Source organism: Colossoma macropomum, unplaced genomic scaffold, assembly GCF_904425465.1.
Source record: "Colossoma macropomum unplaced genomic scaffold, Colossoma_macropomum, whole genome shotgun sequence".
Taxonomy (NCBI): domain Eukaryota; kingdom Metazoa; phylum Chordata; class Actinopteri; order Characiformes; family Serrasalmidae; genus Colossoma; species Colossoma macropomum.
In genome coordinates, this window is record NW_023494793.1 from 10,204,687 (window position 1) to 10,220,981 (window position 16,295).

The following is a 16,295-nucleotide window of genomic DNA, read 5'->3' on the forward strand; positions in this document are numbered from 1 at the left end:
AGGAGGCCATCGCCAGAGCCGTCGCCATGGCTCCCAGACTCGCGATCTGTCATTGTCCCACTACTCTCTCACTCACGCTGTTCTCACTGCCAGAGAGGACCATGCCCAATAACAGTTCATCAAGTGATTGATTTATCTTTGTAAACACACAATGGAAGTTTGGAGGTGATGTCCATCAGAGGCACACTGTGGCCTCCTTATCAAACAATCAAATACAGTGCAGCTAAACTACTATTATTCAGATATTCAAATGCTTTTAGCTGACTATGAGATAATTCAAATATCTGTATGATGTCACCTTCATAAAACAATTTTAAAATGCCAGCTGCACTTTATATTGTGTGAACGTTTCACTAACAATGAATCAATAGAAATGATCTAAAATCTTATAAGTTGCAGTCATTGCCAGTGTAAACATTGTGTAATTCAATATGAATTATTTCTCACTTGTAGCTCATTGACCCTTAAATTCATATTAGTATCATAGATTCTAAACTTTCAATTGATACTACATTTATGTTTGTAGGTAGAAAAGGAGATATTTTAGTGATTTGAAGATGCACTTATTGATGCATCCTCAGTCTGTTATGCACAAAGAAAAATCAGAGTTTGCACAGTGTAATTACACACTTATTACAGAAACAGAAAACAGCATTCAATTACACAACAAATCATGGATATCTACGTTTGCTGGACAGCGTCAGTTCCTGAGCGGAGTTTTTCAGCCTCTTGCCTGCGGTCATATAGTGACAGCTCTGTGGTGGTGCTCTTGTTCAGAGGTGTGAGTTTCTGTCCGGCCTGCAGAGCCGAGAGAGGAAGTAGTGCAGACCCCATTCTCTCTTTTATCCCTGCCTGACACACCGTCAAAAAAAAGAGAGAGAGAAAATCACTTGATGGACATGACAGGAGTGCTGGTGTGTAACTTAAGCAGACATTCACCTAGCCCTCCCACCTTCACACACTCTCTCTCTCTCTCTGTCTGTCTCTCTGTCTTTCTCTCTTAACCGGTCTCTGTCTCACTCTCTCTCTCTCTTTCTCTGTCTGTCTCACTCTCTCTCTTCAGTCTTTCTTTGCCCATCTTTTATTTTCTTTTTTCTTTCTTTCTTTCTTTATTTCTTTCTTTCTTTCTTTCTTTCTTTCTTTCATTCCTCCCTCCCTCCATTCTTTCTTTCTTTCTATCTTCCCTCGCTCCCTCCATCCCTCCTTTCTTTCTTTCTATGTTTGTTTGTTTGTTCCTTTCTTTCTTTCTTTTTTCTTTCTTTCTTCCCTAGCTCCCTCCCTCCCTGCTTTCTTTCTTTCTTTCTTCCTGTCTTCTCTTTGCAGGACCACATAAATACTAGAAGTTTAGAGTAACGATTTTGTGATATATTTCAGAAGCACAGGAATAGATTCAGAAATCCATTTGGTGTAGCAGAGGTCAACTCTCTTTATGATTCTCTCTCTCTCTTTTTCCTCTCTCGTCCCTCTCTCTTTCTCCTTCTTTCTCTTCTCTCTCTCTTTCTCCCTCTCTCCTGACCTTTTCTATCTTTTCCACCTTCAACCCGAGTATCCTTAAGGTGCATTCTGCGTCTTCCCAAGCATGTCCGTCTTTTCTGAGACTCTTTCTTTTTCTCTCGCTCTCTTTTTCTCTCTTTCTTACTCTCTCTCGACCAGGGGACCGTTGCTGTCACAAAGCCGCCACTGTGTCCCTCCCTCACTTACTCTCTCTCTCTCTCTCTCTCTCCCTCTCTCTCTCTCGCTCTCGCACTCTCTCTCTCTCTCTCTCTCTCTCTCTCTCTCTCTCTCTCCCTCCTAGTGTCCCCACTGGCTCTCCTGCAGGAGTACTGGAGCATGAATCAGAAAGGAGGAGCCACTTATCTCCAACCCCCCCCATCTTTCACCCCCCACCCTTCACCTCCTCCAGCTCTCCAAGCACAAAGGCCACAGCTTTTAACAGCACACAATGATGCAGACCTGAAAGGTTACTTACTTTGCTGCATTTCCCCTCCATCTCCACCAACCTACCCCTCCCCAAGCCCCCCTCAAACGTCTCTCCGGCTGTCAGCCCCCTTCCTTGGGCAGCGCCCATGAAAAGAGCGTCTAATGGCCGCTTGTTAGCCACTCCACTGGCTGCACTGATCCGCGTTATCTGCCCCATCGGTTGTTCGCTGAGATGTCTGCGCGAATGTCAGTGAGATCCCGGTCGGGGTCATGTTTTTATTCGCCCAATCGGCCGCCGATCCGATAAGACAATTTGTCTGAAGGAAATCAGAGACGGGGGCTCTGGTCACTGGGGTTCAGGGGCAGTAGAAGGAGGCCCCAGGACAGGCAAGCCCCTGCGCTTCACCTTTCATCCTCTTTCCTGCGCTTCACTTCTCTATCCTATCTCTCCTCACTGATCGGTTTACATTTTAAGTAATTTAGGTTCACAGAGTTCAAAGGTATAGGCTGTCCATCTCTGAGGTCGTCCTGACTCTTCTGATTCTCACTCATTATGATGCAAAAGTTTTTTTCAAGAAATTGCTACATGAGATGGTAGCTTAGAGATTCAGAGATTTGAAAGACAATTTAAACTCACAATGGCTTTCAGAGCAACAGTGTCTGAGCCTTACTTGGGAATTTTCTAAAGGAAGGGAATGGGAGCTTGCTTCCTTCTAAAATTCAGTTCTGAACAGCCTATTTGTGTCACATTAACACATACACCCTTTTTGTTTCACTTTTGCTTACTTGTTTCCCTATTACGATATGAGTCAACAAGCTTGTTTTGGACACTATCACTGGCCTTCTCTTTCCTTCAGCCTCGCACATCCTCCATCTTTCATTTCAATGTTTATCGTCTTATCTACTAATCAGCACTTGGCTCGGATATAATTCACTCACCTAATTATGTACAGATATAGAAAATGCATTCCATTTATACTTGTGTTAAATGCAGTTAACATCCATCTCTGACCACCTCTGAATGTGGAGGAATTCAATCTTAATCTGAACACAATGCATGCTGGGGGAGTTTACATCTGGCAGCACTGCTCTGTCTGATCCACTCGTACAAGAGCAAAACACACTTACACACCACCACCACATCAGTGTTACTGCAGTGCTGAGAATGATCCACCACCGACATAATGCCCTCTCTGTGATGGTCCTGACAATCAAGGAATGCAGAGAAACAGATGGACTACAGTCTGTAATACTGTAGAACTTCAAAGTGCACCTATATGATAAGTGGAGATGATAAAATGAAAAAAGAGTGTCGATACAGGGAGATGTACTCATTGAAGTGGCCGGTCAGTGTATATGCAAAGTATGTGGACAGCACTTTCTGCAACCCTGGAGGGTAAGCAACTTAGATGATGAGAGAGAGAGAGTTTCAGCCACACTCATTGTTAACAGGTTTATTAAATCAAGCACATAGCCATTCAATCACCATGGACAAACATTAGCAATAGAATGGGTCATACTTGAGAACTTGGTGATTTAGTAGCTTAGTGGCACTGTCATAGGATGCCACCTGTGCCACAAGCCAGTTTGTGAAATTTCTGCTCTGCTAGATCTTCTCTAGTCAACTGTAAGTGCTATTATCATGAAATAAAAGCATCTAAGAGCAACAGCAGCTCACCCACAAAGCGGTAGATCATGCAAACTCACAAATGGAGCAGGTAAAAAGCACTTATTCTCTGTTGCACCACCCACTACAGAGTTCCAAACTACATCTGGAACTTTGTGAAATTGGTTTCTGTGGCCGAACAGCTGCACACAAGTCTGAGATCACTACGTGGGATGCCAAGCATCAGATGAAGTAGTGTAAAGCACATCGCCACCGGACTCTGGAGTGAATAATCACACTTTACTAACTGGAAGTCTGATGGATTAATCTGGGTAGGTTGGATGCCAGGAGAACGCTAACTACTGGATTGTATAGTGTCAACAGTAAAGTTTGGTGGAGGAGGGTTAATGGGCTGTTTTTGGGGTTTGGGCTCGGCCCCTTAGTTCCAGTGAGGGTAATGTTAATACTACAGCATACAAAGACATATTTTTTTTAGGAAGGCCACTTCCTGTTCCAGCATGACTGTGCCTCTTGTGCACAAAGCGAGCTCCATAAAGACATGGTTTGACGAGTTTGGTGTGGAGGAACTCCAGTGGCCTACACAGAGCACTAACCTGAACCCTACTGAGCACCTTTGGGGTGAATTGGAACATGGATTGCATACCAGCCTGTCTCGTCTGACAAAATCAACACCTTACTTTACAAATGCTCTTTTGACTAAATGGGCAAACATTCTCACAGACACACTTCAAAATCTTGTGGAAAGCCTTCCCAGGACAGTGGAAGCTGTTATAGCTGCAAAGGGGGGACGGCTTCATATTAATGCCTGTGGTTTTGGAATGAGATGCCCAACAAGGTCATATAAGTGTGATGGTCAGGAGTTCACATACTTTGGCCTAAAAGGGTCTTAGCTCGTATGTACGGTTCTAGTAAAAAACCTTGAAAATCTAGGAAGGAATGGTCTTGAACCATCTGTTGAAAGATTCTTTAGGGAACCAAAAATGGTTCTTCTATGGCATCACTCCAAAGCACGGTACCCTTTAGAGCACACTTATAGAAATGTACTGCAAGTTGTAGAAAAAGGTCTTACAAGAGAAATGTACACTTTATTGTGTTGTGCTCCAGGTGGGGTTGCAGAGTTGCTCCCCCCGTCTCTGATCAGTATGCCTCCCCAGTGGTCAGTTTCCTGTTCTCTCCTGTAATTCAATTGTGCCCTGTCCCCACAGTCAGCATGGACCTCTGAATTTTGCCGTGTACCCACCAAGAAAGCTCTTAATAATCAGCGGTTATTGCTCTGGATCGAATTTACGGTGAGGGCGCAAGTCTTTAGTGATATGATTTTGGTCACCCTAACCCAATCTATTCCTCAAGCCTTTCTTTTACACTATTCTGTTCATATTGTCTCGAAGCGATGGCATTTTAATTTTGATTCTCGCATTAGCTGTTATTTAGTTAGCCACTCACTTTTTCTCACCTTCTATACAGATACAGGTTGGTACTGGTCATTGAAAATGACATTATTTCTCCCCTTGGGAGTGTAGGGAGAGTGTTTTTGGCAGAGACTATGTTATTGCAGACATGTCGCTGCTCCTTTTGAGTCCTTGTGTAGACGAGACAAAGCAAGCAATAACTGCGTTTTGTTCTTTATTTGGAAATATTGAGTTGCACAACTTCTGTCTGTGGTCGGGTTGTTGATCATTTCTTGCTTAAAGAGGAATTGCAATAATTTTCTGTTATGCTTTGTGTAAGGGCCGAGGCTTTCTGTAGAGCGCCATTTGAATTAGTTTCTAGAATCAATACAAATATTCTTTGACAGGGAAAACAGATTATAAGCTACACGTATTGGGCCTTTTGGCTCCTGCAGTGTTTGTAATTGGCTTATAAGAATTCCTGTCACAGAAATGTACAGTGCTGAGAAGTGAAGTGTAAAAAGTACTACATATTTTCTTGCCCATTTTAGCTGCAAAGCTGCTGGAAGATTGAGTGTGCCCTCTCTGCTACTTCATCTGGATTTATCAAATCATTATTTACATAACTAAAACATGTTAAGCATGATCACTATGCTGATGTCAACAGAGCTGAGCAGAACACTTTGATCATTTTACACAGGGAGGTGAAGGTGGTGTTAGGAGTCTTGCCCAAGGACTCACAGATATAGTGTATCGAGTGTTCAGCCAGGTGGAGGATTGAACCCCAGTCTAGAAGGCAAAGGTGTTACCAACTACTAAATGTATTGTGTATTTAGTTACAACAGGTAAAAAAGTAACAGAATTCATCATATTTTTTAAATAAATCATGTGAAAATTGCTTGATTATGCAAAAAGAGAGATAATAAATAAATAAATAATGAGATAATGATAATGAATAAATAAATAAACTCTGATAAAGCTGAAAATTTCTTTTGAAAATGTTTTTTTAGGTGGGCTTACTAAAGGCTTTTCCCCTATTGTCAGATACCTATTATCCCACTTTTGCTAAACTCAGCATATACTGAAAAACTAAAAAAAAGTAAATTAATAAATATTTGAAATAATTTGCCATATCCACATAGCCACATCTTGCAAGTTTGACTATAATATTGGTAGCTATACAATTTTCAGTTAATTATGTGTATGCAACACTATGCCACAAAACGCATGCATAAGTCCAGTACAACACGGTGTTATCATACATGTCCACTACAGAGGAGCCTTTTCAGTTTAATCATCCCTCAGAAGAACTTAGGGTTCCACTTTATTTGGATGCCCACCAATAGATTATCTATAGATTATAAACAAACCAACAGGTGAAACTCTGCTGATTATCATCAATGTGGAGATTGAAATGAGAATTAGTACCAGGGTTAGGTTTAGGCTATGTGTGGGTCTGGTTTAGGTTTTGGGTTGAGGTTGAGGTTAGGGTAGGGCCAGGTTTGGGGTTGGGCAAAATGAATGTGAATTTCATAGATATTTAGTTGAATGAAAGTTAAATGCAAGACAGGCACATGCAAAGCATCTACAATGAGCTATCCAAATAAACTGTTACTGAGTTTAGTAACACTGAAATAAATAACTGGTTCATCCATTGATTTATCAGTCTACTCAGGCTTTAGCAGGAACCTTTTTGTTGGGTTTCTCTATAGAATCTGTCTAATGAGCTTGTTTACTACACTCTCTGCTCTCGTTTTAAAATCATTAATAAGCAAGCATTGATTGTATTTTCATTTATTTAGTAGGTAAGTATTCTAAAAGTATTCTCTGACAAATGTAAAAAGTAACTGGGTCCTGAATACTGCCCTCTTAATATGCAACTTGCGCTGAACACAGCTAAATTTTTGTACTCTGAATACTTTCATTATGTTTCAACCCTAGATATCACTGATCTGATGTTAACCAGCTCATGCCAGAAATTTAAATAAATAAGACAAAGCTGGTCAAACTGTCATCATAAAATAGGCAGTTCTGGGACTAAAATCTAGCTGTCTGAGCCACATTAAAAGCTAATGTAAAGAAGAGCAAATGATGAAATGAAGCATCAGTTGAATACTGCAATAATATGCCTATTATATACTTGGCAACGGCTGCTTACTATCAACAGTTGTAAGAACTGTAATGTTGAAATTGTTTATTGTGATTGTTATGAATAATAAATTAAAACTGAGGTCTATTTTATCGTTATTCACATGTCATGGCCAACCATACTCCTTAATTTTCACATCTAGACTGTCATTGTTCACCCATACAACTTCAACGTACCTCAGCCATTGTTTTTAGGTTTGTAAACATTAAAGAAGTAATGCATGTGATAAATTAATAACACCACTAATTTTTAGACCTAGTTTGACCCTTCAAACCATCTGTGGTAGTGCAGGCTGAGGCCTAGCTGCTCATGCACTGTATATTGCAATGAAAGCACTCATAAAATGAAAATAACATTAATTCAGTTTAATTCAATTCAACTTTATTGTCAATATACATATACAGGGGTACAGTATAACGAAACACATTCAGGCTACTTCTCTGGTGCATGAACGTTAAGAACAAGGACACGAGTGCACACATAGTAGTTGGATGACAGACAATATGTATACACAAGTACAAACACAGCAGACAATAGACAATAAATACAGAATGGACTAGGAACACAGAATTGTACTGGAGCAATGTCAGTATAATTAGTGTAAGTAACAAATACATTTTGAAGCCCTGCTGATTAAATGGAAGAATATTTTTTTAGGGTCTTCCATTTAATTACTTAATTCAAAGCCTTAGAATATAGTAACCATGGTAAAATCAATGTAACACACTGCCTCTCATAACTTATTACTTTATTTAGTCACATTTCTACAGTTTTTTCTGTGAGATGGGGTGTGAGAGCAAGACAAGGGGGTGGGGGGGTGAAGACGGACTTAATAAGCTTAATGAAACATGTCAGTGTGTTATTTTCCGCCCATGCCTCAGTCATGGCCAGTCAAAGCCCCCCTACAGAGAAAGGCCTATTGTTGAGATGCTGGACTAGCTCAGGTCCCAGGGGTCCAAGCACTCTTCATCTCCATCCGTCACTGCCATCACCAACAGGCTTCACACACACACACCTCTTGACATTGATGACACGACGTTGTCCCCTTCCTCCTACATGTGACCCTCATGAAAACATGAAGAAGTGGATATAGAAGTTCTGCTCTATTTATCAACCAGCGGTTAAGGAGGGGTCTACAGGCGGGGTTTTCTGTCAGGTGGTCAGTGGGGGTGTCTCACTCTCCACGGCTCCGTTGCAAGGGATGGCGGGGGCCACAACCCAAGGGTCAAAGATCCCGACATGGGCATTCACACACTGGCAGAGGCAGTAATTAACTAGCTGACTGACAGGGAGTTGATGGCAACGGGCCAAGTGGAAGGAGAAGTCACATCACTGTCAGACTCATCACTCACATCAAGTTGTTACAGAAAAAAGCCAGTAATTAGATTACAGGTATAAAAACGATAAAAACAGGGTGATCACTAGCAGCGTTACATTATTACATTACTCACACATCAAAATGTTTCAAGTGGCAAAACGGACCTTATTTCATGCATTCTCTGTTCAATTTTTGTGAAATTTCATTTCACCAGTGTCTTTTGTCTCAGTGGTTGTCATAACAACATCTTAGCTGACCAGATCATTGGTTTCCAGCAAAAACAACTTTTAACAAACATCAAATGGATTAGTTTGTCCTCTGCTTTACCATGTGTGTTGCTGCATCTCCGAAAATCAAGCGAGTGCAATGCTTTCGCTTTTCCAAAATGGAATGTTTTTGTGCCTTTTTTCTGCATTTACGTGGCTGCCCGTGGCCATAAATGAGGCATGAAATGACACTTTTTTACTGGCAACATGTATACATATATATATATGTATAAAGGATAATTTACACGGCCACAGCACTTATGCAGCCATAAATGAAGCATGAAACAGCCCTTTATTTTCACCAGCAACATGTAAACACAGCATTACTATGCTCCACTGTTTCTCCTGACTGTAGGAATGTAGCAGAGCTGTGCTTTTTTCTACACTTAAAAATGGCTCTTCAAGGGTTCTTTAGTAAAGGCAATGGTTCTGTTTAGACCCATGGGTTCTGAAATGGTGATTCAGACTGATGGAGGATGTGTTGTATATGGTTCAAAAAGGGTTCTGCTTTTGTGATGATGTCAAGCTTGTAACAACAGAAGAACCCTTTTTGGTGCTATGTAGAACCATTTTCAAAAAGGTTGTATATAAAACCATATACAACGCATTCTCTATCAGTCTGAAGAACGATTTCACCATGCAAAGAACAATTAAAGCATAAAATAGTTCTATATAGAACTTGTGTTTGTTAAGTCTGTAGTGTAAGTTTTTACTTATTTAGCTATAATATATACAGGAGCTGAGCAGTAAAGCTGACTGTGCTAAAGAAAACAGTCCAGTACTGAAAAAAACACAAAGCAATTGCAGCCTTCCATGATTTGCCTTAGACATCTACAGCTAGGGCTGTACATGGTAGAACTCTGGTTAATCAGCCTTGGCACACCATGGTGTGCTGCGTGTGTTAAATGGGCACTCAGCATTTAAATTTTCATTGTTTTCTCCCCGATTGTGGAAGTCTTATTTATGTATATAAAACTCGTCTTTATTTAGTTAATTAACTAGATAATGAAAGACAAGTAACCAAAAGCAATGTAATTACATTGCTTTAATATAGTAATCATTTAGATTTGGTTAAACAGTACATTTTCTAACATGTTATCAATAATATGTACTGGAATATATATTTGAACCCCTTAAAATCCCAGGCTTAATACATACTAAGCCTTATTATTCAGAATTACATGGACTACAATGCAAACTGGCTGAGCTATTCTTAGGTTATAGAAGTGTATAATAAAACTTTGGGTCCGCTGGCGGCCCTGACAATTTAAGGGGTTAAAGCTACCCTCCCAACCTTGCTCACTGGCAGTTAACTGTTGTGTGCAATATAGTCTAATTGGTTACATCACTGCATATATTTTGTTACTGTTCTGTGATGGGCTCCACAGAGGTCAACTCAAAAGTCGTTAAGCAATTAAGTTCTGTAAAGCAGTTATCACTGGCGATAATAAAAGCATGTCTTTCTCACTTTTAGTTCACTGAAAAAAGTTTCAGATGAAATCTTCTGGATTCTGAACTTCCAGTTGATCCCATATTTGTGTTTGTAAGTGATATTGTTTTATGATTGAAATTTGATTAAAAGTTATTGTTGAGCACAGTTTTGTTCTTCTGAAAAGAAAAAAAACATCCTTTACCTTTTTTTCCACTTTTTTGTTCAGTGTTACAAAGAAGAACAAATAAAAAAAGTCAGTGCAGACACAAACCTGTTGAGGCAGAGTGTAAATCAGATGTAACTGTAAATCAGTATATAACAAATAATGTAATTGAGTATGTAATTATGTAATAATATTTAAACATTATAGCCAAACAACAATGATAACAATAATAACAACAATAAAGGTTCATATGTTCAATGTAACGTCACACTTAAATCAAATTGATGTATGATAAACCTACTGCACAATCTTTACGTTTTCTTCCCATAAAATTCCTTTAAACTTAGGCCTCTTTGAATGAATCAGAGAATACACGGAAATGTTCCTTTGTTTCACTTACAGGTTTTGGATTATATGCTGGTCTTTCATATTTGGTGACATTTTTTGTCCAAGCTTGAGGTCCACCAGTGAAGACTGTGTAGGCGTGTGACTCTTCTCATGGGACCCTGAAAGGCAGGACTTCTCAATCATCTATACATCTAAGATTTGAGGGCGGGACCAACTCAGCCTGAGAGGTAACAGAGCTCCTCCGTAGATAACATGTTCACCTTTGAAGAATGCACTTAAAAGGGGAAAATGTGCAGAATTAAATGGTGTCTTTCCCCCTTGCTGCTGAGAGGGACATTTTTTCCTGCTGCACAAAAGGGCCGGGATCGCGTTGCAGCACTGCATTCACCAGGCCACTTTGTTTTCAAATGGTTTTGTTAGTTGTGACACTGCAGTCATCCAACACCTTCTAAGAATCTGAACTGTAAAAAGCTCTTGTTCTCTAGCGGCTAACCCAGAAACAGACTTGGGGGCCCTGCGGATTGTGCAATGCCTCCCGCTGGTGATCCACTTTGAGCGCCCCACGCCTCCAGGGCTTCGCCCGTGTTTAAGCTGCTTAACACAGCCACGTCAACAAACCAGTCGCTGCTTTCACATGTTCCACTCAGCCTGCTTTTTGACCTCTGGCTTATCTCTGGCTCCCCAAGCAGAATGATGGACAGATGTACATAGGTCCCAAACCTAGCTGACTGCATCCAAGCCAAGTTAGTGTTCATCTCATTGGAAGATTTTAAAGAGAATTAATTTGACCCCTTAAAATCCCAGATGTATTACATGCTGAGGCTTATTATTCAATAACGGGTACTTCACTGCAAACTGGTGGAGCTATTCTTAGGTTATAGAATTGTGTAATAAAATATAGGGCCTGCTAGCGGACCCTGGCCTTTAAGTGGTTAAGGTAGCCTATATTAATTTATAGGGGCTGTTTATGGGCCCACACACTTTTAATGACATATGTTACATATTAGTTTCATAGTAATTGTTGAATATGCAATGATGGATCTGGAAGCCATAGAGGAACCACTTTGGTGTTCTAAAGAACCTTTCAATTGAGCCGGATTTTACTGAATTATCCATTGAGAGTTTCTTTGGGGAACTTTGGGGAAAAGTTGAAAATAAAATTATCATCATGAGCACTAAAAGACCGCTTGAACGACAAATGCCGCGCTTAGGCACCTTTGTACAGGCGGGAAAGAGGATCATGGGTTGTCAAAAAAGTGTTTGCTCGAGAAACGCAGGGAGTCCTGAATGAGATTTTCCATGCTGGGGCAGGAGGGTGCCCATCCCGACAAACAGACAGAGGGAGGCTTTAGCAGGGGCTCGCGGAAGGCAACAGAAAGACTATCCGCTGCATTAACCTTCGGCGGGCCCGCAAGAGCTCTTTCTGCACTCCTCTTTCAGCGGGACCCAGGGGAGAGTAACTGTGAGCTCGGCCCATTCTCCTCGAGAACTTTGATTTCCTATTAGGTTCCTGCGGCCCAGGAGGAGGCGGGGGGAGCCCATCGTCTCACGTTCGACGGCAGGCCCCGTGCGGGACAATGGCTGGCCCCGGCCTGGATACAGGCCCTTTTGTTAGCCGTGCCATTTTGTTTCTCGCCCCTGTCTCTCTGGCAGAGCAGAGCGCTCGCATCACATGCTCTTCCCCAAAGTGCACACTTTTAGACTGGGATGGGTGGAGGGGTGGGGGGGTCAGGAAGAGAAAGAAGGAGCACTAGACTGAGTGTCTGTGCATCAGGGGGCAAGAGGGAGCAGAGAGCAACACAACAACTTTCCCCGCTGAGCTCCAGAAATGTTTGATTAGCATGTTTGGCACCATCTAGAGAGAGCTACGAGTGATCTACTGTTTGGCCATTTTGCACCCTTGAAAATACTAAGGCACCTTTTGGAACCTGTTTTGATTAAAATGGGTTCCAGAAAGGGTTGTTTGGATCAAGGCCATAAAAGAACTTTCTTTGGTGCCTTAAAGAACCTTTCAGTAGATGGTCCTTTAACAAAACATTTTTGTATATAAGTCTGAATGTGAAAGACCTTTTTATAAAGCTTCCACATATAGTACACTGAAAAAGTCAGTCAAAACAGCCATTAAGTATAAGTTTATTTTTCAGCATCAGGAAAAAAAAACATCTTTACCAAAAAATTACAAAGAAGCATCAGCAACTGAATCTATTTTTTTTTTCAGTGTTTATTTTGCCACCCTTTACCTTTATTACAGCTTACATTACATTTTTGGAGTGCGTTCATACAGTCCAAGTAATCCCAAACACATTCAGTGATGTTAAGGTCTGGACTCTGGGGTGGTCAGTCCATTGTTCTAAGAACACCAGCAGCTTATTTGTTTGATTTGCATACGTCCTTTCTCAGTAACAGCTACTTGAGTGCTATGTATCCTTTTTGACCTATAGCGTTGAGGTGTCTTCTCACAGTGGATGGATGGACACAATCACCTTTACATTGGTTAGGTAGTACTGTTTGTTTGATGCTGACTGTTTTGGTAGTCTTCCAGGTCTTGCAACTGCTGTTTTTTTACTTATTTTCCTTTGACTTTCTCCTTTCTTTTGGATTATGATAAATATCATCTCAACATGAACAACTTGTACTTAATGGCTATTTTTAATGGACATTAAACAAATGAGGGGTGGGCAATGACTTGTGCATAGTATCATACTAATAAGAGGTTTTCCTACAACTGTACATCCAAGTCAAAAACCTTTTAGGAACCTCTGCTTTCGAGAGTGTGTGACAGATCTGCGCTTGATTAACTGCAGAATGAAGCAGCTGAGGATTTAGTAATTGTGGGTGCTTACTGCCTAAAACTGTTTAATATATTAAGATTAGCATGAATCTGACTTCAGTCTGGAACTTTCTGCACAACTGTGAACTGCAGTCTAAAAATCAGGAGGTCTAAATTAAGAAGGCATTGCAATGAGAGCAGCCTCTCTCTTCCTGGTGGCAGGAGTGGACGATTTAAGTTCACTCCAGTTTACACGACTTTTGTCTGGCATTTGAGGGCAAATCTGTTGCATCTGCAGAGATAGGCCTGAGAGAAGAATGGGGTGTTTAAGGCATTTCGGATTTCGTTTCACAATGTCTGGGATCTTAGCTTTCACAGACTGCTGAATAAAAATGAGAGCGTTTGGGAGAAAGAGTTTAACCTACAGTGAGGGAGCAAGACAGACAGAGAGAGAGAGAGAGAGAGAGAGAGAGAGAGAGAGAGAAAGAGGGAGAGACTATAACTGTAATTGATTGACAGGTGCAGTGAAGCAGCACTGATCTGTGAAGGACCCCTCTGGAGATGGAGGATGTGGATTGAGCTCAATGATGTGACAACAAGGGATGTAAAAGTTAACCTGTGATGAGGGGTAGACAAGGTGGAGTGCGGGAAACTCAGAGAGTTTGCTCATTAGCTCTTCAACCAATGAGCAAAGAAAAAAAAACCCTCACAAAAACAAACTAAAAAAAAACAAAACAGAGAAACTGAGAATAGATCTTGTAGGTATGCTCTGCTATGCTAGATATATCTGCCCTCTGCTCTTTCATAATCTATTCATGAGTTTCTGACACAAATAACAAAATAGAGGTGGCCCTGCAAAGAAAGAAAGAAAGAAAGAAAGAAAGAAAGAAAGAAAGAAAGAAAGAAAGAAAGAAAGAAAGAAAGAAAGAAAGAAAGAAAGGGAAGAAGGAAGGAGGGAAGAAAGAAAGAAAGAAAGAAATGAAAAAAGGAGGGAAGAAAGAAAGAAAGAAAGAAAGGAAGGAAGAAAGGAGGGAAGAAAGAAAGAAAAGAAAGAAAGAAAGAAAGAAAGAAAGAAAGAAAGAAAGAAAGGTAAAAAAGGAAAGAAAAGGAAAAAAGAAGGCATCAAGATAGAAAGAAAGGAGAGAGGAAGGAAGGAGGAAAGAAAGAAACAGGAGAGAAAAGGAAAGAAAAGGAAAAAAGAAGGCATCAAGAAAGAAAGAAAGAAACAAACAAACAAAAAAACAAACAAACAAAGGAAAGAAAAGGAAAAAGAAGGCATCAAGAAAGAAAGAAAGGAAGGGAAGAAGGAAGAAAGGAAGAATGAAAGAAAGAAAGAAAGAAGGTTTAGGGCAGGAAAAGACAGAAAGACTGCAGAAAGGAGGAGGTGCTGTATAAAGGAAAGACTGGATGGTGTAGAAGGTGTTCACTCCACTCAAGCTGAGTGTGGATAATCACTTCAGTGTTCTTTTGTATTTTTAAGTGATTCAGCTTAACTGAGTTCATTCAAAGCTCTGAAGGACTTTTATATACAGTGTGATCTAATAAGTTATATAATAACATATATAGTTTCACTACTGAAACTGAAACCGCAGGACAGAATAAAGTAACATGTAAAGCTGAGAGTGGGATGGTGGGGGAGGTGCACTGCGGAGAGGAAGTATTGGTTTCTGAGGAACCTGCTGGCTTGTTAACTAATTACTCAGATTTCTTTGCACCTCTGGTGTCTCTGAAGTCAGGGAGCTCTGTAAGGAAGCTACTTTGTGTGTGTGTTGTGGTCTCCTCTGATTTAGAGAGGGGCAAGTATTTTAAGAACAGCCACAGGCACTGATGCACTCCGCTTTTCTCGTGTCTCTTCACTGGACTCGTATTACTGTGGGGATCGTCTCTGATGGCGTCATCATAAAGCTGAACAGTAATGTTTTCTACCTGTTTGATTTCTTTCAGTTTGTGAGGCTCAAACTATGTCAAATATCTAAAGTAGACTTGCTTATGTGATTTATGTTACTGTATGCATAAATTCTGTCCATACTTTGATCCATTTTTATAGACAACACAAGGAAAAAAATGCTTAAAGTTTGCTTTAAATATTAAGATTCAAATGTGCGAAGCTCAGCATGACTAAAATACATTACATCAACATAATTACTATGTGAGTTGATGTAACATTTCATTTTCATGGTGCCAATGTACATATTTGAATCATGCAAATTCAAATTTTTTTCAAAATTTTTACATATTTAAATGTAGTATGTCATACAGTGTCAGAAAGCACATCAGCTATTTAAAGGAGAAAGTCAAGCTTGTGACAAGCTCTGCTAGCCAACCAATCAGCACTCAGTAGCAGTAATGTACTGCCAAAAACCCGTTTGCTGTAGAAAAAAGGAAATAAACAAGTAAGTTTTATTTGCTTTTTTTAGTTAAATATGTCCTTCTACTTTTTAAAATTAAAGGAAAGTTCTGTGCAAGTGATTAGAAAGTATTTTAACCTTTCATTTTTAGCCGTTAGCTCCATTCACCCCCATTCAATGAGGACTCGCTCGCAGGCGCCCTCTGCTGTTTCGCAGTCCTGTTTTTGATATAATGGGGAAATAGGAAGAGGCCAGCCTTCTCATAAACCGGCTCTGGTAAGCAGTGCTTGTGTTTAATTGCTTTAAAATGATGTCAGACTCAGGAAAATGTACTTCACATATACTTATTAAAGAAGGGCGAGAGGAAGAGGGATGTTCAGAGACACATAAGCTGGACACCCGTCCCACCACCATCTTTTAAAGTTCAAAGCGTAAACTTCGACTCCTCTGCAGACTAGTTTCTGCTCCCGCCACGTTGAACTTTATAAACTTTTGCTATGACGCAAACACACATGCGCAGAATGTACTTAAACTTTTCGATTGGGAAAGTAATCAGATACAGGCAT